Source organism: Berghia stephanieae, chromosome 10, assembly GCF_034508935.2.
Source record: "Berghia stephanieae isolate SIO BIC M18660-M18661 chromosome 10, UCSD_Bste_1.3, whole genome shotgun sequence".
NCBI lineage: Eukaryota > Metazoa > Mollusca > Gastropoda > Nudibranchia > Aeolidiidae > Berghia > Berghia stephanieae.
The window spans coordinates 44,367,330-44,392,329 of record NC_088369.1 but is presented as its reverse complement, the minus strand read 5'-3'; the positions used below and the strand labels follow the sequence as shown (position 1 = coordinate 44,392,329).

The 25,000-nt window shown below is 35.9% G+C and overlaps 1 protein-coding gene across 3 annotated transcripts in view; it reads left to right on the top strand.

Annotated features, from left to right (window-relative positions):
* The first annotated feature begins 14,928 nt into the window (after positions 1-14,928).
* Positions 14,929-25,000, top strand: part of LOC144955845 (tyrosine-protein kinase Lyn-like) — a 94,486-nt gene continuing 84,414 nt past the window's right edge. Inside the window, exon 1 of one of the 3 annotated variants that reach the window (XM_078886051.1) lies at positions 14,929-15,083. The gene's annotated coding sequence lies outside the window, so the exon portion shown is untranslated. Of the gene's footprint in view, positions 15,084-15,199; positions 15,339-25,000 lie in introns of those variants that run through there. The other 2 variants (XM_078886053.1, XM_078886052.1) reach the window with 2 other exon arrangements.

Below are 25,000 nucleotides of genomic sequence, written 5' to 3'. Positions count from 1 at the left end.
TTGGCCAGAAAAAGCTTTACGTTATGTGGTATGACACTCGCTTTCGGATCGGAAGGTCCTAGGCTCGAGCCCCCCGCTTTGAGCGGCGCATAGTTAAGTACTTGGAAAAGGCTGTTTACTCACATGCTCTCACCGTACTCGGGTGTAAAATGAGTACCTAGCCGTTAACAGCGTTGTCTCTGTTAGAAATCTAATGTAATATCGCATGACAGGCGTCATTATTGTTTTACATGTTACGTGTTGCTGTTGACTGGGAATCCTTTCGAATAAGCGCTTTGAGCACGGTTAGTGGATATTTCTCTATAGATAGAATGAAGATGACGTCACTCAGGCCTTTGTTATTGATTTTTACAATCCGCGTTTATGAGTACTTCTCACTAAACTGTATTATCCAGATTATACATTCAAGGTTACACATAGTTTTGTGTGTTGGTCCGTTATACTTCCGGGTGGCAATGTTGTGAGCTTCTTAGCCAAGCGCATACTATCCATAAGAAATCTATCTGTATATATAAATAAACTATAGATAGTTTGAAGTTGACGTCACTCAAGTCTTTGTTATTGCTTTTTACAATCCGCGTTTATGAGTAATTCTCACTAAACTGTATTAACGTTCAAGGTTACACACAGTTTTGTGTGTTGGTCCGGTAAACTTCTGGATGGCAATGTTGTGAGCTTCTTAGCCAAGCGCATACTATCTATAATACACAACTGAAGCATTTGTATCGCGCAATATCCACTAAACATGCTCAAGGACTCAACAATGCGCTGCTATGCTCAGAACGTGACTCGAACCCTGGACCTTCCGGTCCGAAGGCGAGAGTCAAAACACTAGACCACCCAGTCAATTATATTAGAATAATAATATGGTTAAATTTATTTGTTTTATTGAGAAAGATAACAAGGCTTCTTAACTCACTCAACCCTAACACCGACTACATCCGTGGTTGACCCGGCTTACTTTTACTCCATGCCTATTTTTTACATTTTTATGAGACAAATTATATGCATAATATCAAGGTTAATGAGTTTCATTTTTACATGATAGTGATAGTTGAATGAAAATAAATCATATGCACTTGCTCATTTTTTAAAACATCATTTTTCCAAGTAAAAATCTCTAGGATTGAGTGAGTTAAGAAGCGAGAAACGGATAAGTTATATTTATCACCATGATCATTTTCAGGTCGCTATAAAACATTTGGGTATTCCAGTTGCTGAGTTGATAGAGCAATCGCTTCACATGCAAAGGGTCCGAACTCAACCCCCGCTACAGACGAGATTTTTATCTGACCCCCCCCCCCCCCCAACCCCCCTGTCCACCCAGCGCAGTGATATTAGGTAACTAAGTTCTGGTGGAAAGTACTTTGCGATAAACTAGCGTCTTATCCAAAGGGTAACAAGAAACTGTCATTTCACGCAATAATAACCGGGATAAACTCCGGCTATATTATGGGGCCTAATGGCTCTGAAGGACTAACTTTTTCATTTTAAAATCTAGTACATCTCGAAATAATACCGTTTTGAGGCGATAACAAAATATTTTAAAATTGAGCTTTATATAGCGCAATATCCACTAAATATGCTCAAAGCACTTTACAAGGTGTCCCTGGTCAACGGAAACATTTAACGTGTAGGACGGGACATGACGCCTGTTAGGCGATATTACAATTTTTCGGATAAAGACAACGCTGTTAACGGCCAGGTACTCATTTTACACCTGAGTACGGTGAGAGAATGTGAGTAAAGAGCCTTTTCCAAGAACTCAACTATGCGCCGAGCGCGAGGCTCGAACCCAGGACCTTCCGATCCGAAAGCGAGTGTCATACCACTAGACCACATAGCTGCACATAATAATATGTTACAACGGTCAAAAAGGTTTAAACCCGAGACATCTCAATCTACCAAAAAATTTCAGGTTATATTTTTCAGGCCCGAAATTTTAAAATTGTGTTTTGTCATTGGATGAGATGGCAGAGTGGAGAGCAAATTTGACCCCTGAACCAAGGGGTCATTCTAAGTCATGGTGACAGTTCTGTCAGTACCTAACACAAAGCTGGTGTTATCATCTCACATAATATGTGACCCCTCGTCTCAAAACGGTATTAAGTCGGGATGATTAAGTTGCTGAAAAATTGAATTTGTGGCCAGAAATATCAGACTTGCATTTAGTTTATTTGTTTTATTGAGGAAAATGAATATCATATTTTAGAGTGTTAAATTATATCAGTAATTCATAATTTTCACCAGTTTAATTTTAATTTGACTTTTTTACCTCAGTTTCGTCCCCGACATAATACTGTTTTGACACGTTGGGTCACATATTATAATATTATTACTATTAACTTGAGGGGTTTGTTGGTGGAAAGAGATGAATACATACCGCGTTATAATAATATTATGATAAAATGGGTGTCCATAAAGTATGCCCCTGATTGCAAAGACGTATTATTCTAAAACCTTTATAATATTATATAGCTAGCTCGGCTAGCTCGAACCCAGGAGCTCCCGATCCGAAAGCGAGTGTCATACCACAAAACCACATAGCCGCACATGCCACAAAAGCTACAAAACACATGGAAAGAATTTGAGAATCTGTCGAATGTGCTTGCATGTGGCCATGGCAACCCTAATGAGGCACATTGATAAACAAAAACGATAATGGTAAACAAAATGCAAAGCATTAAATGTATTCATGGGTCCAAGCTTAACTCTTTCCTTACCCAGCATTTTCAGTACTTTCCCAAAATAGCAGGCTTATATAGCAGACTAATTGAGATTTTAAACTCAAACAAGCTCTCTACAAAACAACTTTATGTTCTTATTAATTAAACAAAGATCATTCTTAAAAGTTTTTGATATACAAAATCAATCGTAATAAGAAAAAAATGTATATTGTGTCGTAACAAATGTGACGATTTTGCTGTAGGTGGTAAGGAGAGGGTTAACTCACTCAACCCTAACACCGACTATATCCGTAGTTTACCCGGGGTTACTTTTACCCCAAGGCTATTTATTACATTTTTATGAGACAAATTAAAGGCGTAGTATCAAAGCTAATGTTTTTAGTTTTTACATGTTAATGATAGTTGAATAAAACTATCTATGTACATGCTCATTTTTAATGCATTTTTTTTCCAATTTTGAAAAGTAGCAAAAATCTCTAGGATTGAGTGAGTTAAACAGATTTTTGATTGAATCAAAGCTAGTAGTTCTGCTATCAGCAACAAAAATTTGTAGTTGGTAGATCTGCATGTTTTGAAAAGTAGCAAAAATCTCTAGGATTGAGTAAACTAAACAGATTTTTGATTGAATCAAAGCTAGTAGTTCTGCTATCAGCAACAAAAATTTGTAGTTGGTAGATCTGCATGTTTTGAAAAGTATCAAAAATCTCTAGGATTGAGTGAGTTAAACAGATTTTTGATTGAATCAAAGCTAGTAGTTCTGCTATCAGCAACAAAAATTTGTAGTTGGTAGATCTGCATGTTTTGAAAAGTATCAAAAATCTCTAGGATTGAATAAACTAAACAGATTTTTGATTGAATCAAAGCTAGTAGTTCTGCTATCAGCAACAAAAATTTGTAGTTGGTAGATCTGCATGTTTTGAAAAGTAGCAAAAATCTCTAGGATTGAGTGAGTTAAACAGATTTTTGATTGAATCAAAGCTAGTAGTTCTGCTATCAGCAACAAAAATTTGTAGTTGGTAGATCTGCATGTTTTGAAAAGTAGCAAAAATCTCTAGGATTGAGTGAGTTAAACAGATTTTTGATTGAATCAAAGCTAGTAGTTCTGCTATCAGCAACAAAAATTTGTAGTTGGTAGATCTGCATGTTTTGAAAAGTAGCAAAAATCTCTAGGATTGAGTGAGTTAAAGTAAATTGACTGTAATGTTGTTTTTTCTCTGTTAAAGTATGTGTCATTAAACAGGGAAAGATTTTGGGAACACCCGGAATTGGGGTCTACTCTGAAAAAACACGTTTTAAAAAATTTCGCCAAAAAAATCATCCTTCAAAAATCAATCGATTAAAATAAAATTTTAAAAATAAATAAAATTTCCTTTATTCGTCCCCAAGGGAAGACTAGAATAACCCAAGCGTTAGCCGCAGTGCATCGCCGCAAAGTGAGCTAGAGCGATGTTGACTTGTTCAAGGCCATACAACGAGAAGGGTAGTCGAACTGGGTACTCGGTACCTTTTGGATACAAAGCAAAAAACGATTGATTAAAATGCTTCTCCACTCCCAAACCTGAGACATCATACTTCTCTGTACGTACAATGATATCGTGTAAGTGGACCTTTAACCTCAAACAGGCAAAGTCCTTGACCCCTGTGACAACAACAACAATATTAGATTTGACAGGGGGGGGGGGACAATTTATCATATCACAGACTTGACTATACTGGAATGTACACGAGTTCTGTAAAGATGGGGCTGGGACGACGTGTACTTATTTTCACGTCTGATAACCTAAATTGTCATGGGTAGGTACATCGTTGTAACGTTCACAACTCGAGCGAAACAAAGTGTTGTCCATTACAACACTATTTTAATCCAAGCCCATAATAGACACCTAGATAACCACGCCTCTCGGACAGTCGTCAAAGTGTAAACAATGGCAGTGATTGGTTGACATAGCAAACTACACAGGATTTACTATTGATGGTATGTGTCTAAGTAAAATATTCACTGTTCACTGGGCGACGTGACATCAGACTATTGAATCCAATAGCGGGATCGAGGGTTCAAACCCTCATCGCCGCAAAGTTTGGTTGGTTTTTTTTAATTATTATTTTTTTCTCTTGAGCCTACTGGGGCATTTCATTTCAACTGACTTCATTATTATTATTTTATTATTATTATTATTATATATTATATTATTATTATTATTATTATTATTATTTATTATTATTATTTATTATTATATTATATTATTATTATTATTATTATTATTATTATTATTATTATTATTATATTATTATTATTATTATTATTATTATTATTATTATTATTATTATATTATTATTATTATTTATTATTATTATTATTATTATTATTTTATTTTATTTTATTATTATTATTATTATTATATATTATTATTATTATTATAATTATTATTATTATTATTATATTATTATTATTATTATTATTATTATTATTATTATTATTATTATCATCATCATCATTATTATTATCAGCATTAGTGCCTTTTCCACCTCACTTTTCTGAAAGTGTGTTTTGTCAGTAAAAGGGCCATCAGCGGCCGGCAGGACAGCCACCCCCCCCCCCCTCCCCCCTCCACACACACACACACACACACACACACACACACACACACCAGATGGCATCATTTGTAGTTATTTCCGTTGACGGTCAACTGCCATGTTTGCCCTCTTCACCAATTGTTTCTGAAATCCGTGCTAATTAACACCACCACCACCACGTCCAGTCCCTTCTCCCTACTCTACAATGGGATATTCCTAAAAAAAAAAACACGCGTTTTAACGAACCCCCCCCCCCCCCTCTCCCCTAAAATAAATTATAAAATAAATAAAAAATAAAATTCCCATTATTCATCCCCAAGGGGAAATTTGTCTTTAGGGTCTATTCCACGGGAAGACTTGAATAACCCAGGCGTCAGCCGCAGTGCAGCGCCACAAAGTGAGCTAGGGCTAGGTGACTTGCTCAAGGCCACACAACGCATCGGCGGGTGATCGAACTCGTTACCTTTTGGGTACGAAGCAAAGACCGTACCGCTGAGCCACCCTGCCCCCAAAAATTTAAAAATCAGAAGAAAAACAAAACAAAACAAGCACCAAATTTTTGGCCACAAATCTTTTTCGTAGGGGTACGGAAGATTAACCCTTTCCTTATCAACGATAGGAAAACCGTCACATTCGTTACCATTGTGCGGCTATGTGGTCTAGTGGTATGACACTCGCTTTTGGATCGGAAGGTCTGGGTTCGAGCCTCGCGCTCGGCGCATAGTTGAGTCCTTGGAAAAGGCTCTTTACTCACATTCTCTCACCGTACTCAGGTGTAAAATGAGTAACTGGCCGTTAACAGCGTTGTCTTTGTCCGATAAATTGTAATATCGCCTAACAGGCATCATGTCCCGTCCTTCATGTTAAATGTTGCTGTTGCCCAGGGACCCCTTGTAAAGCGCTTTGAGCACATTTAGTGGATATTGCGCTATATAAAGCTCAATTTTATTTTTTATTTTACAACCAACATTTTTCTTATTCAAATTTCTTTTGTACATCATAAAATTTAAAGAAAATGAACAGTGTGTTGTAGATCATGTTTTACTAAAGAAATTATTTATCGCAAGAACTTTACTGCTATTGTATTTGAGTGGTAAAAATATATTTTTGTGTTAGTTGGGTGTGAAGTTTTGGGGAAAATCCTGAAAATGGCTGGTAAGGAGAGAGTTGATCAATGAAAACAATCCCCAACGTGTCAAATTGAAAAGAAAAGAAAAAGCAAATAGATAAATGGGTTTAAGCGACGCGCACTCATTTTGTAGGTCTGATAATCCAATTCCTTATGGGCTCATTGTTGTAATGGAAATCTCAACAAAAAAATATATTGGTCCAAAATATTGTCCATTACAATACAACAATGTTAAACTAGGCCCGTAAGTGGGTTCGGAAGTCAGACCTGCATATATGTATACGTCGGGTTTAAGAATTTTATAGAATTTCAACAAGTCGGAAATTCGTAATCGGTGAATATTTAGAGTAAAAGTTAAAATTTAAAAAAATAAAAATAAAATTCCCTTTATTCATTCCATAGGGAAAAAAAGTTTCTCTTGGGTTTATTCCAGGGGAAGACTGGAATAACCCAGGCGTTAGCCGCAGTGCAGCGCCGCACATTGGGCTAGGGCGAGGTGGTGACTTGCTCAAGGCCGTTACAGCGCGGCGGCGGGTGATCGAACTCGGTACCTTTCGGGTACGAAGCAAAGACCGTACTGCTGAACCACGCTGCCCCCTTTCAGTTTTCAGGCATTTAAAAAAAAAAATATTTTTAAAAAAAGTATTTTGCAAAGGCACAGCAGTATCGCGGCCTTAAATCCGGATACACATATGGATGGACGAATGGTGTCAAAACACACGCCTTTTATTTTAATTTTTATTTTTTTTATTGGGGGTGGGGGGTGGGGGGTGGGGGGGGAGGGGGGAGAGCAATGATGGAGGAAATACCAGATGGACCAACATATCATAATAAGGCGCCTTCTAACATTTTAATTTTTGTTGTTGTTGTTGCATCTTTAATATTTTTAATCCGATCATTCTCATGAAATAAATTGTCATTTGTTTTGTGATTTTTAATTATTTTTTTTTTTTTACTGTTTTATATTTTATTTTTTATTTTAATTTCAATTGAGCTTTTATATAGCGTAATATCCACTAAACGTGCTCAAAGCGCTTTACAAGGGGTCCCTGGTCAACAGCAACATTTAACATGTAGGACGGGACATGACGCCTGTTAGGCGATATTGCATTTTTTCGGACAAAGACAACGCTGTTAACGGACAGGTATTCATTTTACACCTGAGTACTGTGAGAGAATGTGAGTAAAGAGCCTTTTTCAAGAACTCAACTATGCGCCGAGCGCGAGGCTCGAACCCAGGACCTTCCGATCCGAAAGCGAGTGTCATACCACTAGACCACATAGCCGCACAGACCACATAGCCGTACAGACCACATAGCCGCACATAAAGACGTCGGGCACGGACAAAATATTAAGAATAAAGAGAAGAGCCGCTAGACTTACCCATCACATATTATCAAACGTATTTTAATTCTTCTTGTCAGGGGCTGAAGAAGGGTTTTGAGCTCGAAACATTATGTGTTTGTTTATTATATTTAAAAAAATATTTTGAAGCTTTTATACTCATATATGTTCATTTTTTCAATGAAAGATTGTTTTCGTTTCTCTGTTTTCTGTTTTCTGTCTTTTTCTCATTTATTTTTTCATTTAAAATAAATATGGTTGTTTTAGTTTTAGTTTTTTAACATCACCGACCGGCAGACGTCACGGAAACAACAGATGTGGGTGAATTATGGGAGATTTCGGTAATCAGGATGTGGACTTCCTCTTCCTCATCAATTTAATTTAAAAACCCGACACCATCTGTACTTCCATACAATCATTTCTTCGCTTGTATGTCTTTATTTTCTTTTTTTTTCTTTCCTTCTTTCTTTTTAATTTTTTTTTTTTTTTGTTTGTTGTTGTTGAAATTGTTTTGTTTTGTTTGTTTTTTGTTGATGTTTTATTTGTTTTGTTCTTTTTGCATGTTTATTTTTAATCGCGTGCAATCTCTCCCCCCCCCCCCCCCCCCCCCCCCCCCCCCCGTTCTCATGAAATAAATATCTGTTTTAAAAACAATTTCGCTCTTTTCTCATAATATACATTACGATTTATGATTCTTTTCTGTTTTACCTTTTTTTTATTTTTATTTTTGGAAAAGAAATAGCTCTTCCCTCTCCCCCAACTGCCCCCCCCCCCCCTCTTTTCTCTCTCTCTCTCTCTCTCTCTCTCTCTCTCTCTCTCTACTTTCTCTATATATATATATATATCACTCTCGCTCTTTATCACTCTCTCTCTCTCTCTCTCTCTCTCTCTCTCTCTCTCTATCTATCTATCTATCTATCTATCTATCTATCTCTCTGGGAGGGGAGAGGGAAGGGTAAATATATTTGTTTGATTATTTAAAAAAAAAACAACCTAAAAACAAGACACAATCAATAATGCTTTTTTTTGTATATTTAAAAAATTGTTTTGTATATTCTTTTTCAGTTTAATAAAAAAAAATCATCAAGGAAAACAAGGGGAAAGAGAGAGAGAGGGAGAGAGAGAGAGAGAGAGAGAGAGAGAGAGAGAGAGAGAGAGTGGAGAGAGAGAGAGAGAGGTGAGAAGAGTGAGAGAGAGAGAGATGAGAGAGAGAGAGAAGAGAGGGAGAGAGAGAGAGAGAGATGGAAGAGAGAGATGAGAGAGAGAGAGGGAGAGGAGAGAGAGAGGAGAGAGAGAGTGGAGAGAGAGAGTGGGGAGAGAGAGAGTGGGGAGAGAGAGAGTTGGGAGAGAGAGAGAGAGAGAGAGAGAGTGGGGAGAGAGAGAGAGTGGAGAGAGAGAGAGTGTGGAGAGAGAGTGGAGAGAGAGAGTGGGGGAGAGAGAGTGGGGAGAGAGAGAGTTGGGAGAGAGAGAGATAGAGAGAGAGAGATAGAGAGAGTGGGGAGAGAGAGAGAGTTGGGAGAGAGAGATAGAGAGAGAGAGATAGAGAGAGTGGGGAGAGAGAGAGAGTGGAGAGAGAGAGTGGGGAGAGAGAGAGTGTGGAGAGAGAGTGGAGAGAGAGAGTGGGGGGAGAGAGAGTGGGGGGGAGAGAGAGTTGGGAGAGAGAGAGAGAGAGAGAGAGAGAGAGAGGGGGGGGGGGGGGGAGAAAAAGTAAAGAATGTAAAATACACATAATTTCTATGCGGTGCATCTTTTCTACGAAACCCGCCGAAACCCGCTGAAAACCAAGTCTCAGGTTTACTCCCCATTGTTATACACTTCTCTGAGTCCCAGGTTCACTTCCCACAGCACCATGACCACAATAACTACAATCACTATAAATCACCACCATCACCACTACAACCACCAACAATAAAATCGCCATCACCGCTACAACCATCAAAACCACCACCAATACAATCACAACCACCGTCATCAACATCGCCAATTTTGTCTTAAACTATCTCAATGGCCAATAAACAATGATGATAGCAACATCTCCACCAGCACTACAACAACCATTACTACCACCAATAATATTAACATCACCTTACCACCATTGCCACCACCACCATTAACACTATGTTTCCATCATCGCAATAACTACCGCACCACTACCATAACGATAACTACCACCACCATCATCACCACTACCATCGCATTATTATCCCCAAGACTACAGCCAACAACACCAATACCGACACCAACACCGTCACTACCACTACTATCCCCACCATTACTACCACCAAAACTACTGCCACTACCACCACCAACATCACCAGTACTGTAACAATCACAAACACTACCAACACCAACACGACCACGATAACCACCATCAGTACCATCACTACCGTCGCTACCACCACTATTATCACCACCACTACAACTACCACTACCATCAACAAACACCATGACCACAAACACAACCACCACCACCACTACTACTACTACTACTACTACTACTACTACTACTACTACTACTACTACTACTACTACTACTACTATACTACTACCTACTACTACTACACTAACTACTACTACTACTACTACTACTACTACTACTACACCCCACCACATCATCATACTACATCACTCATCTATCACATATCTACTATCTCACCACCACGACCACCACCACCACCACCATCATCATCATCATCATCATCATCATCATCATCATCATCATCATCATCATCTATTTTCCAAACTTTCGGAAAACAGAGAGATATTCAACGTCGCAGCCACCCCCTACAAAGAAGCACTCACAAAAAGCGGATACAACACACCATTTGAATACACAGACGCCTCCCTCTCATGTAAACCCCAACACACAAGTGAAGAACGTAAAACAAGAAAACGACACATAACTTGGTTCAACCCACCTTTCGACAAAAACGTCAGCACAAACCTAGGACAGCAGTTCCTGAAATTAATTGATACACACTTTCCAAAAAACCACAAGCTACATAAAATTATCAACAGGAATACCATAAAAATAAGCTACTCGTGTATGCGCAACATAGAACAAATAATCTCAAGCCACAACAAAAAAATATTAATAAAACACCACAAGAGCAAAACCCACCCACCAGAAAATGCAACTGCAGAAATAAAGAAACATGCCCGCTAAACAAACAATGCTTAGAATCAAGTTTAATTTACCAAGCCACAGTCACAGAAACTAAAACAAACAAGCAAGAAAAATATGTAGGACTAACAGAAAATAATTTCAAAACAAGATCAACCTCCACACCTCAACATTTAGAAACACTAACAAAAAAAATCCACAAAACTCAGCGAACATATTTGGAAATTAAAAGACAACAAAATAGACCACAACATTTCATGGAAAATTTTATCCAAAGCAACAGGATACACACCAACATCAAAACAATGTAGCTTATGCCTGGAAGAAAAATATACTATAATCAAACAACCTCATGAAGCCACACTCAACATGAAAAGTGAGATCTACGGAAGATGTCCCCATCGGCGTAAATTCCTGTTAAGCAACTTTAAAAAAAAAAACTCGGAACCACTTCAAGAAACAAACAACATCAAAAAAACAACTCAGTCCTGACGATGGCAAATTAAGCCTGAAACATTAATGTAGACTGTCTCAAACATTGTGGTAAATATTTTAAATATATAATAATAATAATATATATATATATATATATATATATATATATATATATATATATATTGTGTGTGTGTGTGTGTGTGTGTGTGTGTGATAGAGAGAGAGAGAGAGAGAGAGAGAGAGAGAGAGAGAGAAGGAGAGAGCAAAATCCAATAAACGTGTTCAAAGCGCTTTACAAATTATATTTACTCCAGTCTAGTCTCTCTCTCTCTCTCTCTCTCTCTCTCTCTCTCTCTCTCTCTCTCTCTCTTTTTTTTTTTTTTTTTTTTTTTTAAACTGTAAATTCAATTTTTAACATCATAACCACCATGACATAATTCCCCTGTGAGGCGATGGGTCACATAATATTATATACAGTAGAATATTTTAGTTGGTTTTTGTTTCTGGATAAAGTAAAACAGAAAAGGAAAAAAATGTGTCTTTTTCTTTTTTCGCATTATGATAATATCTAGACCTAGAGAGTATTTAGTTCACAATTACTACAACGCAGTAAATCTTAACGCCAAATAAGGAGTGAATGATATTGTTTACAAAACGTCTTAAGACTAATATTATGTATTATAACATTGTTGGCGTGGGGCGAGGGGAGGTTGGGAGGGGGGGGGGGGTACTGACGAGCAAGTAATATTTATCATTCACTGACATCTTCCATTTTGGCCAGAAAGCGATTACTTCAAACTAATATCGATATCGGTCCATTAAAATAATACGACCTGCAATGAGATTGTGTACGAAACGCCTTAAGACCAATATTACGTATTTTATATAATATTGTAGACCTGGGGCGGGGGAAGAGTGGGGGGGGGGGGGGGGGGGGGGTGACGAGTACTAATATCGATATAGGTCGATTAGAATAATACTACTTGCACTTATTTGCAGGAATAATAACCCAAAAATCATGGGATTATTGACTGTGATAGAAATACCCTCAAACCAACTCAAAATTTTGTCAATTACAACAATATTCGTTGTATCAAGCCGTTGTATCAATTGTATCGTTGTATCAATTATCAATACGCTTCAACAGTCGTAACGTCACTTCCCTCGTAATGACGCATGGTAACTTAGTAACTGGCTCTAAACTATCGGAACAATGGTGGACGCCCGTATGAAACATTTCTCCGACGAGCATAAAAGCGTATCCAGAGGAGAAAAAAATCCCCATTATAAATCTGATCATGTTTTGACTTTAACACATTCTGATCACAAGGCATATGAAAAGTTCTAGCCAGCATGAAGAATACAGAGTACAGATTTTCTTTGTTTAGAACCACGGTGGCTGCCGTTGCTGGGCGACGTGACGTCAGACTATTGAATCCTATTCCGTTGGTTATCAGACCTACAAGTAATATGCACACTTAGAAATGACCCAAAACTTTTGCCAAATTATTTAAAAGAAGTCTCGGGTTTTGATTAAAGAATTAATTGTGGAGAGGTTGTGTTTTAAATCATTAAAATTAAAATTACATACCCGAAATTCTAAAATAAATGCTTTTTTCCAGCGCACGGTAAAAAGTAATCGTTTGTTTATAATGAGTGAATGAATGAAGCTACCAATCCTACTACCGGAAATTTGGAATTTAATGGCAGCGGTGCCCCCCCCCCCCCCCCTTTTTTTTTTTTCCCAGCTGCTGTTTATAAATGATTGTTTTGTCAGAAGGAATGGGGTGAGTTTTTTTGTTTTGTTTTTTTTTTAATAAAAAAAAAAGGGGGGGGGGGGGTGAATGGACTGTGGTTTGCTTCATCGTTTGTTCGTATTGTTATTTTATTGTTTAAATCCTTTTTTTTAAACATATAATATTCATTTTATAGTTAGTTTAATTTTTTTTTAAATATTTCTAGTGGAGAACCCGAAATATTTGCGGAGAAATAAAGGCTAATAGGAATAAACAAGCGGATGTCTAGTATACTTATTATACTACTGTATTGTATTCTATTTTTAGATTTGAAGTATCTTTTTTGTTCGATGATAAAAATTTAACATTGGCTTTACGAAAAAAAAAACTTTGATCACCAAGCCTATTTTAAAAAAAAATATAATAGATTAGAAAAATTATAATTACTTGATAGTATCAAGAGATATTTAAAATTACATCATCATTTTTTTGTTGCCGATGAGATTGGTATTGCTTGATAGTATCAAGAGAGATTGAAAATTGCGTCATCAATTTTTTGTTGTGGATATGCTAGAATTGCGTAGAATCAATTATACTCGCAATGAAAGTCGAACGTCAAAAAATAGCTAAGTATTACGACATATCCGATTTTCTTTGTATTAATTTGAGTCAACCGATGATAGAATTAGCCTGAAATGAAAAGAAGGTTTGCAATTTACTCGTATATCATACTGTAAACATTAATTTTATAATTTTTAGATTTGCCAGTAATTCTGTGCTTGATGGTGAAATTTTTACATTGGCTGCTCGGTACAATCACAAAGTAATAGTAATAATAATAATAATAATAATAATAATAATAATAATAATAATAATAATAATAATAATAATAATAATAATAATAATAATAATCTTATTACTTTGTGGTACAATGTTGATCCCAAGGAATTTATCCATTCGTTTAATTCTATGGTTGATCCCCAACCCTTTTTTTTTGTAAATAGTAGATTATTGTTTTAAAAGTTGGAGCTTGTGAAATGTGCCTAAGGGTTGTGTTATGAGGTGGAGATTGGGTGGGGATAGGGGAACAGGAGAGGCGAAGTTGCGGAGTTCCACGTATGTACATATTCATTTATTTATTTATCTATTTATTTACTTATTCATTTATCTATTTATCAATTCTAGTGTTCGAGCCCATATCAAAAATCCATCGGAAGGTCTGAAGATATCCACGGGTTGTGGAACGGACTAGAGACATATAGATCGATATATATATATATATATATATATATATATATATATATATATAATATATATATATATATATATATATATAGAGAGAGAGAGAGAGAGAGAGAGAGAGAGAGAGAGAGAGTGTAACGTTGAAGTTACAAACCGCTCCTTTTCTCTGAGAGCTGTAAAGGAACGCAATGTATTTATGACACGCAAAAAAAAAAAAAAAAAAAAAAAAAAAACCAACCCCAAACAACTAAACGGTTACAAACCAAATGATAAAGAAGTGAGAAAAAAGGGCGTGGGGGAGGATCGTTGATAAAGGAGAGAAAGTAATTTAGATTGACTGAGTTACTTTTTCAAGTAAAGGTGAAAGTTTAAAAAAAGAGGTGCACATAGTAAACATCCTGGCAAACGATAATAATGTGTCTCTCAACTGCCCCCCCCCCCCCCCCCCCCCCTCTCTCTCTCTCTCTCCATTGCTTCCTTTTCAAAGCCGCTCGCTTTTTCCTCGCCCTCGCTACGACGAACGAGCGGCCTGTTATTTTATCAATGAACGTGGCCGATTTGTTTTAGCGGGAATGCGGCGGATGTACTGACGTCACAGCACAGGGAATCCTACAGCTTACCACGGCCTTGACCCTTGCATATCTGTTTCTCCCCCCTTTCCTCACCACTCTTCCCTCTTCACTTCCACACTTGGATAATCCTGGCAAAAAAAAAGTGAACGAATTTCTTCGTGGTCGAGACTCGAAAACTGGATATGAATATGAAGCGACGATATGGATTAAAGACATTGCTCCATTTATGGATTCATTAAGGTAAGATATTTGGTTTGAGAATGAATATTCATCTGGTCTTCCGTGCGTTTTGTTTTTGTTAATTTTATAAAGGCGGGAATAAAAGTGTTGGGAGAGAAACTTTCTTCGAACACGGGGAATGTTGGCTCGTTTGTCAACATGGCCGACGCCACTTCCTGTCGATTCTAACTGTTGAATGTGTTACAAAAATCCCTTGAAAGTTATATTTCTTTGATTGTCTGCTATGCTTAATTTGTGGATTAAATACAAAATAAGGTAAATTTAATACTAAATATAGCTATGAGAAGTTTATTGCTTGTTTTTCGGTCAAAACCAGACGTTAAAGTAACACTTCACGGTTGTGTTTTCGTGATTGTGATGTCGGTACTACCGCAAACTCGGGGACCCAAAAATTTCCCCAATAATTTCTGGCCAAATTTTTTATATTTTTTACGCAAATTCGGGGTCCCAAAAAATTGCTGGCCAAATCTTTTTTATTTTTTTACGCAAACTCGGGGACCCCCAAATAATTTCTGGCCAAAATTTTTATTTTTTTAATTAATTTTTTTTTAGATCTAATATCTTTTAAAATATAAAATCTAGATCCAAATTATTTTTTGGCCAAAATTTTTATTTTTTTAATTATTTTTTTTTTAGATCTAATATCTTTTAAAATATAAAATTTAGATCGCTTCGAGATCTAAATATATCTGTTTCTAGATTCATAGTAGATAATTAGATCTGGACTGGATTTTGTTTTGTTTTGTTGGGTTTTTTTTTTTCATATACTAGTAGTAAACAGTATTTATAACTCACCCTATACTGGATACCACTGCGAAAGATGGAGAATAATATGTCGAAGGGCTTCTTGGTGAGTCTTCCCGTATAGCTCCCTCCACATAAATTCATCCAAATGAGATTCCAGTTGACTACTGTGGACACCCAGCATAGATTTGAACCTGCGTTTGCAGTTCTTCCAATAGCACTCAATAGTGTTGGTGCATGCGCCTGTCTGGGGGTCAACAAAGTTAGCTGTGTGGTTCACCACCAGGTGTTGATATGGAGGTTGGACTGGGAGGTTGGCTATCCCGTTGTATGCAGCCCAGCCGTCACTGTGTATAGTGGAACCAGGGGCGATGTGCTCCTGAATAAGTGGCAACAGTCTAGCCGCTGATCTGTCGTTATCCACGACCACTAAAAATCCCTGTCCCGTCTCCCTACACACACCACCAAACACCCACCGTTGCTCAGCAACTCGGCCCACGTTGTTTTTTCTTTTGGCCACTAGACTTTCGTCGATCTCGACTGTGAGGCCTGGACCACCTATTTGGTACGGGTTGTTCAAAAGCCACCACGAACAAATGTCTCGAAAAAAACCATACCACTGTAAAACAGAATTTTCACTCACTCCAGTGAGCCCTGTACTGTTTAGAATCGGCTCCTTGAAAGCCCACAAAAGGAGCAGCTCAACAATTTTCCTCAGAGGAAGACACTGATGTTCAAAGAACGATCCTCTCCTTAAGGGAACTTTGACACTCTTGTGGGTAGGGCAACGCCAGTACCTGTTGTCACTTGTGGCACTTTTCTTTATAAGAGTGGTGACTCGGTTGCAAGTCGCACAATTTGGTGGATTTCTTGTTAATAACCCGTTAGTCTGGAGAAAGAGAATAGCGTCTTCTTCTGTCCTCGCATGAGCATATAATAATTGTAACGCCATTACGAGAATCGAAATGCCGCGGCGCGAAAAACACAAACACACCAGACAAAAAAAAAAAAAAAAACGGCAAAAAACCCCACGTGAAATCCAAATGATTGAACACGTCAAAAAATGTTTTACTGGTTTTAATACCCATTTTCAAATATACGTTTATTTGTTCAAAAACGGGTTCAAAAACGTATAAAAACATTAGACATTAAATTCGCATATAATACATATTATATTCATGTACATACATAATAATAATAAAACACATAATTTTGTAGAAAATGCTGGTCACGAAAAAAAGAAAATGCCAATCTGGCATACAACGATGAGAATCGAAATGCCGCGGCGTGAAAAACACAAACACACCAGACAAAAAAAAAACGGCAAAGAACCCCACGTGAAATCCAAATGATTGAACACGTCAAAATGTTTTACTGTTTTTATTACCCATTTTCAAATATACGTTTATTTGTTCAAAAACGGGTTCAAAACGTATAAAAACATTATACATTAAATTCGCACATAATAATAAAACACATAAAAAAGAAAATGCCAGTCTGGCATACAACGATAAGAATCTGGCATACAACAATAAGCAACATCCGGTGTCATCATTCCAGGCGGCAGACCGTATCTAGGGTAAACTAAGCAAGAGAGACTCGGGTCCCCGAGTTTGCGGTAGTACCGTGATGTCTGCTGTAGACTGAGATTTCTACTTGCTTGGGCTCTGCTGGTCCCTGTCCCTAGTCTCTTTATTTCTTACTCACTTTGCAATTTAGAATGGTGTAGATGTCAGTGCATTTTGTTACAAACATGTATGGTTTGATACTACATTTCAAGTTTTAAAAAAATACTTAATTTGACTGTACTTGATGATATTGATATGACGTCTTTTTTCGTTTTTATCATTCTTCTAACATTCTTTAACTTATTTAAGATAAGAATTTTATAGTCTGCCACTGTGCCTGTGACTGATTGCAGTTTTTAAATCGTGCAATTCGATGGGAAGCATGTAGGCTACTTTCTAGAACCTTTTCTTTCAATACATACCGATATCTTTGATAACTCCAGTCCAGTGGCCGCCGATAGGCTCACTGTAAGGTGAAACTCGTTTTTTGGAACTTTATTTTTGACCCTTTACTGTTTTGGTCACCATGGCGTTATTTGTGAACCTATGTGACTAACTTTGGTATCATTATAAAGGGCACAAAACAAGCTTTCTAACGGTCTGTTTAATTCTTAATTCCTGATTGTATTTCTCAGAAAGCTTATGTAATAAAAATTTATAAATTTTTTAATTATAAGAACTTTTTAAATTATGGATACATTTTAATTATACTTCATACATCGATAGACAATTAATTGAAGAATAACTCTGTCAAATTTCATCAAAATTGACACACTCGCTCATTATTTTATTTTTTCCGCCATCAACTCCACTTTTTATGACAAAAACCTCATATTTTTCCCCTTTTTCATTTTTTTTTTTTCATACTTTCCATCCATAAAACTGATTTATATGAAAATAAAGCTTATTTTCTGACCATTAAAATGATACCTAACACTTGCCAATTATTTTTTAATTGAAACAAAATTACTGAAAACAATAAGTGGGCCATGTTGACTGTAAAATTCAAAATTTCCCGATCGCCTTGAGATCCTGGTTTTGAGGCAGCAGTGAGATCACAGATTCTCTCTGTAAAATTGACAAAAAATTTCAATAGAAAAATATAAATAACTCTGGAACCGTAGGTCGTAGAGAAACAAATAAGGTATCAAATTTTATGTTTTTTCAAGTCCCATCCCCCTGACTGAGTCAAATCAAGATATTTTGAGTTTGAAAATTTTATCAAAGTGCCAATATAATGTATAAAATATAAGTATAAGAAAATTGGGGAAATCTAGGCATATAACTAATAACTATCATCTACAACTATAGCCCCGAGTGCTAATTAAAAAAAAACAAGTAAGAATAGGCAGAAGAAATAAAAATATCCTGTAGCTAAATATTGGTTTCGCTTGATTCCTAGTTTAGGTTGTAGTGGAATGTGTGAATCATTTCTAACATTAAATGATCGCAATTGTGTCGTGAGGTAAAAGAGTGATTAATATGTCTGACTGTGTTTATAGATATTTGTTTATTTTTTTTTCAAATGCTAAACTTGAACTTATGGATCCTAAGCAAATTTCTGAACAATTTTGTAGCTGTCTATTCAGTGGTTTTATTGCCTTCTCAGACCATACAATTGCAGGGTCTTCTTCATGTCTAATTTTGTTTATATTATTTAGCAGATGTTAGAACCAACTGTTCTGTCATGCATCATGTTTTTTTTATATATAAAAAACTGATGCTATTGCTTCGTTTTTATGTCTGGGATGAAAAGAATAGTGGAGTGGAGTGTAAGACAACAGAAAGTAAAAACTTTGCAGTGATGAGAATTGAACCCGGGACTTGACTGCAACAGTGCGACACATTCTCTTGTCTCCCTAGGAGGGGGATGTTGTTGTACAATTGACATCGTACACTACTCGAAAGTTTTTATTCTCTATTTTCCTGTGGCACTTCTTTACTGTTTTCATTTCTTGTTATATAATTATATAGATAGGAGCCTTCTCTGAATTTACCTTTTTATCTTATCTTGTTTGAGCATTAAAATAAGAAATGGAGAATAAGACCATAACAGATCTGCCTGGTGGTACTACTAGAATGTTTAAAAGTTCGCAGTTAAAAAAACAAAACAAGCTTCAGTTTTTATAAAGTGCAATATCCACTAAACGTGCTCAAAGCGCTTTACATGGTTCCCTGACCAACACTAATACGTAACATTTAGACATGACACCTGTTAGGCGATATTACAATTTTTTCGTAGACAAAGCTGTTAACGGCCAGGTACTGATTTTACACCCGACTATGGTGAGAGGATGTGAGTAACGAGCCTTTTCCAAGGACTCAACTATCCACTGAGCGAGGCTCGAACCCAGGACCTTCCTATCCAAAAGCGAGTGTCATACCACTAGACCACATATCGCCGCACAAAGGGGCTAAAAATAGCAGTCGCAATAGTTGGCTTTAAAAATCAACAATTTACCCTCATAATAATTATTATATAACTCTTCAAAATGCTTAAAATTATGCAATCTGGTATCACCTTCACTTTTGACTAAGTTTTAATGTCCTATATGGTCATTAAGTTCTTAAATTGCAGCCAAAATTTCATGATTCTACAAATTTTTCGTAGTACTTGTACTAGGCAGCTCTGTGATGATGGAAATGGCCAAATGGTTGGAAGAAAATAGATTCCACACACACCCTTATTAACTCACTCAATCCTAGAGATTTTTTGCTACTTCTCAAAATTGAAATGGAAAAAATGTATTAAAAATGAGTATGTAAGTAGGTAGTTTTATTCAACTACCATTAACATGCAAAAACTAAAAACCTTAGATTTGATACTACGCCTATGATTTGTCTCAGAAAAAATGTAATAAAGAGGCATGGGGTAAAAGTAACCCGGGTAAACTACGGATATAGTCGGTGTTAGGGTTGAGTGAGTTAACTCATCACAAATAACAATAATAATTAACAAGTCAAATCTGTACTATTATTCCTTCCTAAACTTGTATCATGGTTTCGTTGCTGTTTAGGATCTTTAAAACAAACATTTTTTTTTTATAATCAGAGGCAAATGCACCTGTATTCTTACAATCAACAAATACTGCTAGCTAGGATTTCTTTGTCTCCATGAATTTTGAGCAATATCAGCTTTGTTGCTGTTTTGTTACATTCCTGGTTAATTGAATGGTTGTGTTATGTAAACTATTGCCACGAAACTACATTTATTACTCTTATTGTTCCAAAATTAAAGAGGCAACGGTGTTGTCATCCCAGTTGTTATGTTTCAGTGCTAATGGTTTTCCTCAGATCCGCGGAAATCCGCGATTTTTGTGTCAGAGGAGGAATTTCCTCCTTTGAAAAAAGACATTTTCCTCAATCAAATTTTCTGGCTTTGAGAGATTTGATATGTGGTGGAACCAACTGGTGCAGTTTCCCCACTATCCAGAAGATAGCTAGAGTAGTTTATCATTCAATGGCTCTAAAAGTGGGGTTAGTGAAGTAAACATGTGGCGTAAAGAAAACCATTCATAATTTTCCTCCTTTTTCCCTTTTTGTCACCATCAGCACTGATTTTGGTAACATTGAGGTAGTCATCTTTTTAACTTTTTGTCTGTAAAAAAAAAAAAAAAAATTAAAAAGACCTGGTTCCGGTCTTAGAATTCCATAGATACCCGCATAATTCTTGTAAAAGGTAGGAAATCCTCCCTTCAAATCCAAGCATCAGAGAGAGTGAATGAGAGAGAGAGAGAGAGAGAGAATATAAGTAGGAGTGAAATATCTGTTAATGGTTATAGTTATCATTTAACGTTATAACAAGTGTAACTAAATGACAAATTGCCATATTTATGGACAATGAAGATCTATTATTATTATTATTATTATTATTATTATTATTATATTATTATTATTATTATTATTATTATTATTATTATTATTATTATTATTTATTATTATTATTATCATTATTATTATTATTTATTATTATTATTATTATTATTATTATTATTATTATTATATTATTATTAATATTATTATTATTATTATTATTATTATTATTATTATTATTTCATTATATTATTATTATTATTATATTATTATTATTATTATTATTATTATTATTTATTATTATTATATTATTATCAGTAACACACTGTATAGCCACCTGGAACAACTACAAACGACCATCTAACTTTCTAGGTCATGGCACAAGACCGAAGGGCTAGAGCTCAGGTGGTCGTTGGTTCAGAAACAAAATTTTATTTCAATTCAGTATGGCAAGACGGACCATTTCAAAGGCTCTTCTTCTACTTCTCCCAGACAGTTATTGGGTATTTTTAGGATTATAATATAACAAATTAGCATAATGTACTTGTCAGATTTGCATCATAATTAATTCTCCCATTCATTTTCATGTGAATGGGGCAGTTGTAAGAATTAGTTCAAAATTCCATTCACGGTGAGCTGTTTTATCTGGATTTTTGGTTCAATGGGTTGCATTATGAATAAAAAAGGTTGTGGGAAAGGGGAGCCTATAATTATTTTTGTTTTTTCTTTTACTTTTACGTTGATAAATTCTCGACATTCCACTACATGCTTGTCTGGGGAGAGAGGTGGGGGGGGGGGGGGGGGGGGGGGGGGGGGGGTGATCCTGATAACTCAATTGTGAGAGCGGACTTGGCTTGGCGTACAGGCGACCTGGTTTTGAATTTAAGGTTTGAAGTTGAAGAACGTGTCATTGTCTATATTTCACCACCTGTCACTAAATGGTAATAAGTCAAGAGTTTAAGAAAAATAAATTGAGCTTTTATATAGCGGTATATCCACTAAGTGTGCTCAAAGCGCAACAGCAACATTTAACATGTAGGTCGGGACATGATGCCTGTTAGGCGATATATATTACAATTTTTCGGATAAAGACGACGCTGCTAACGACCAGGTACTCATTTTTCACCTGAGTACGGTGAGAGAATATGAGTAAAGAGCCTTTTCCAAGGACCTTCCGATCTTAAAGCGAGTGTCATACCACTAGACCACATAGCTGCACAAGATCTGAGGCTCAGACCAGAAGGTCCAGGGTTCAAGTCCCTTTCTGAGTGGCGCATACTTGAATTTGTTCTTAACTCACATTCTGTCACCATACTCAGGTGTAAAATGAGTACCTCGGCATTAACAACATTTGCAACTCCTAAACATATGGTACAGACCTTCCATCTCTCTCGCTTTTTATTTTTATTTTTTAAATTTTTTCTCATTCTCGATTTACTTCTCTGTTTACCAGTTACTCCCTGGTTTTGATTGCATTTTATGACTCCAGAAAGAAAAAACATCGTTATCATCATTATCCTCAACACAACACCATCTTCCTCATCGACATCCTCACCACCACTGCATTTATTATCACATTCATTTTTTAATGCCAGATTGCCCCCCCCCCCAGAAAAAAAATAACAAAAAAGAAAATAATAATTCAGACGAAAATCTCGTGCTATGACCAGTTGGCAGGTCTGTAAGGGGCTCAGCGTATCATTCTGGTATCAAGTTTCTGGAATGATGAGATAATGAAAATTTGGTTCGAAATGCAATTTGATGAATAGTTAGTTCCATGAGGACATTTTAATTTTTTGGAACTAGTTGCGGAATGTTTTTAATTCTATTAAACTTTCACAAGTGTAGCTCTCTGCATTATGATATATATATATATATATATATATATATATATATATATATATATATATATATATATATATATATATATATATATATATATATATATATATTTTTTTTTTTTTTTAAAATGCATATTACGATTAATTTTTGTTTTGTTTGTTTTGTTCCCCTTCCCCCCCCCCCCCTCATTCCCTCTCATATTGTCTTCGTGTTGTTAGAATGTCAAGTTGGTAAAGGATTTTCCGTTGTTTTCCCAAAGCTCTGTGAGGGAACTATACACTCCCGGCCTGCCTTATTGTTGTATTAGGGACATAATAATATATTATCATTTCTTGTAATGTGTTTTTATTTAATTCTAATTAATTTTTTTTATTATTTTTTTTTTTTTTAGCAAAATTATCTAGTCATTCAATTCAATTTTTTTTTTTTTACAAATATTCCTCCGCTTTGTGTGTTATATTATATATAGTTCAAAAGCAAGATTTTAGTATTGTAATTTCCGTGCGTCTCCAAGGAGGTCTGGTTTCTTTATTCTCTGAAGGCTCTAATCCCCCTCCTGCTATGCATTGCATGCATATTTACAGACCCTGGCACACACACACACACATACACGAGTCATTGAACTTGGATTAACAATACTATTGTGGTAAGGGGTGTTGGGGGGGGGGGGGGGGGGGGGGTGCTGGCAGATCTGGGTTTTTAAAAAATATATAACTATGTCATTACTTCTCACAACCTCAGTGCAAACTCAAACAGTGGTGGCAAATGGAATTATTGTTATCGGGTTTTGTACTAGTTTGCTTTGATCTTCTTCCTTCTTGATCTTGTTCTTCTTCACATTATTATTGTTGTTGTTACAATCTCTCTCTCTCTCTCTCTCTCTCTCTCTCTCTCTCTCTCTCTCTCTCTCTGTCTCTATCTCTCTCTATCTCATACAGAAAATAATATTTTCATCAACAAATCAAGTATGTAAAATCAATAATAAAGCAAGGCAAACAATGAGTAATAATGATAATAATAATAATAATAATAATAATAATAATAATAATAATAATAATAATAATGATAATAATAATAATATATAGATGGGACTAAATTAATGTCACTCAGCTATTTTTAAGATTGTTTCTAGACACCCATTTTAATGGTAAGTTCTCACTAAATTCTATCGTCCATACTACGACTACATTAAACTTTTAAGGTTATACATTATTTTGTTTGTTGGTCTATTTTATCCGGCTGGCGATGTTGTATTTTACCTAAACACATGGCTTCAATACGAATGTCATATGACCCACTGCATCTAAACAATGTTATAGTTATGTCAATATTGTCAAAGTGCAAAAAAATGGATTTTATAACCAAAAATGGCAAGGCTACGGTACGGTTGAGTTTACAGATTTTTGTTTTATTTTAATTTTAGGAGAATCAAGATGTGGAATTTTAGAGTGCTAATCACCAGGATATCATATTCTTGATCGGTTTAACTGTAATTTTGACTTTTAAACTTCTAGTTAATCACAACATAATACCGTTTTGAGACAATGGGTCAATTTATGGTTTGTCGAAAGTTTAAAATATATAAATATGAATATTTAATATAGTATTTCATACTTAGATTTACGCGGATCGTATTTGTATGCTTTAAAATTACTTGTTCTATGAGCCCATACCAGGTGTTGGAAGAATTAATCAACATTTTGCTAATCGTGCGTTTGTAATTAGATAGATGTATTCGAGGTTCAAGGGGTGTAGGGTAGTTGCGTGATTCGAATTTGAACTTGATTTCATGGGGAAGAATCAATTGATAATCCAGTGTCGTGCTCTTGTGCGAGTCTGTTGTCTAGTGGTATGATTCCTGCTTTCGGATTGGAAGGCCCAGAGTTCGAGATTCCGCTCTGAGCAGCCCCTCGTTGAGTCCTTGGAAAATGGTATATTTTTTTACATTTT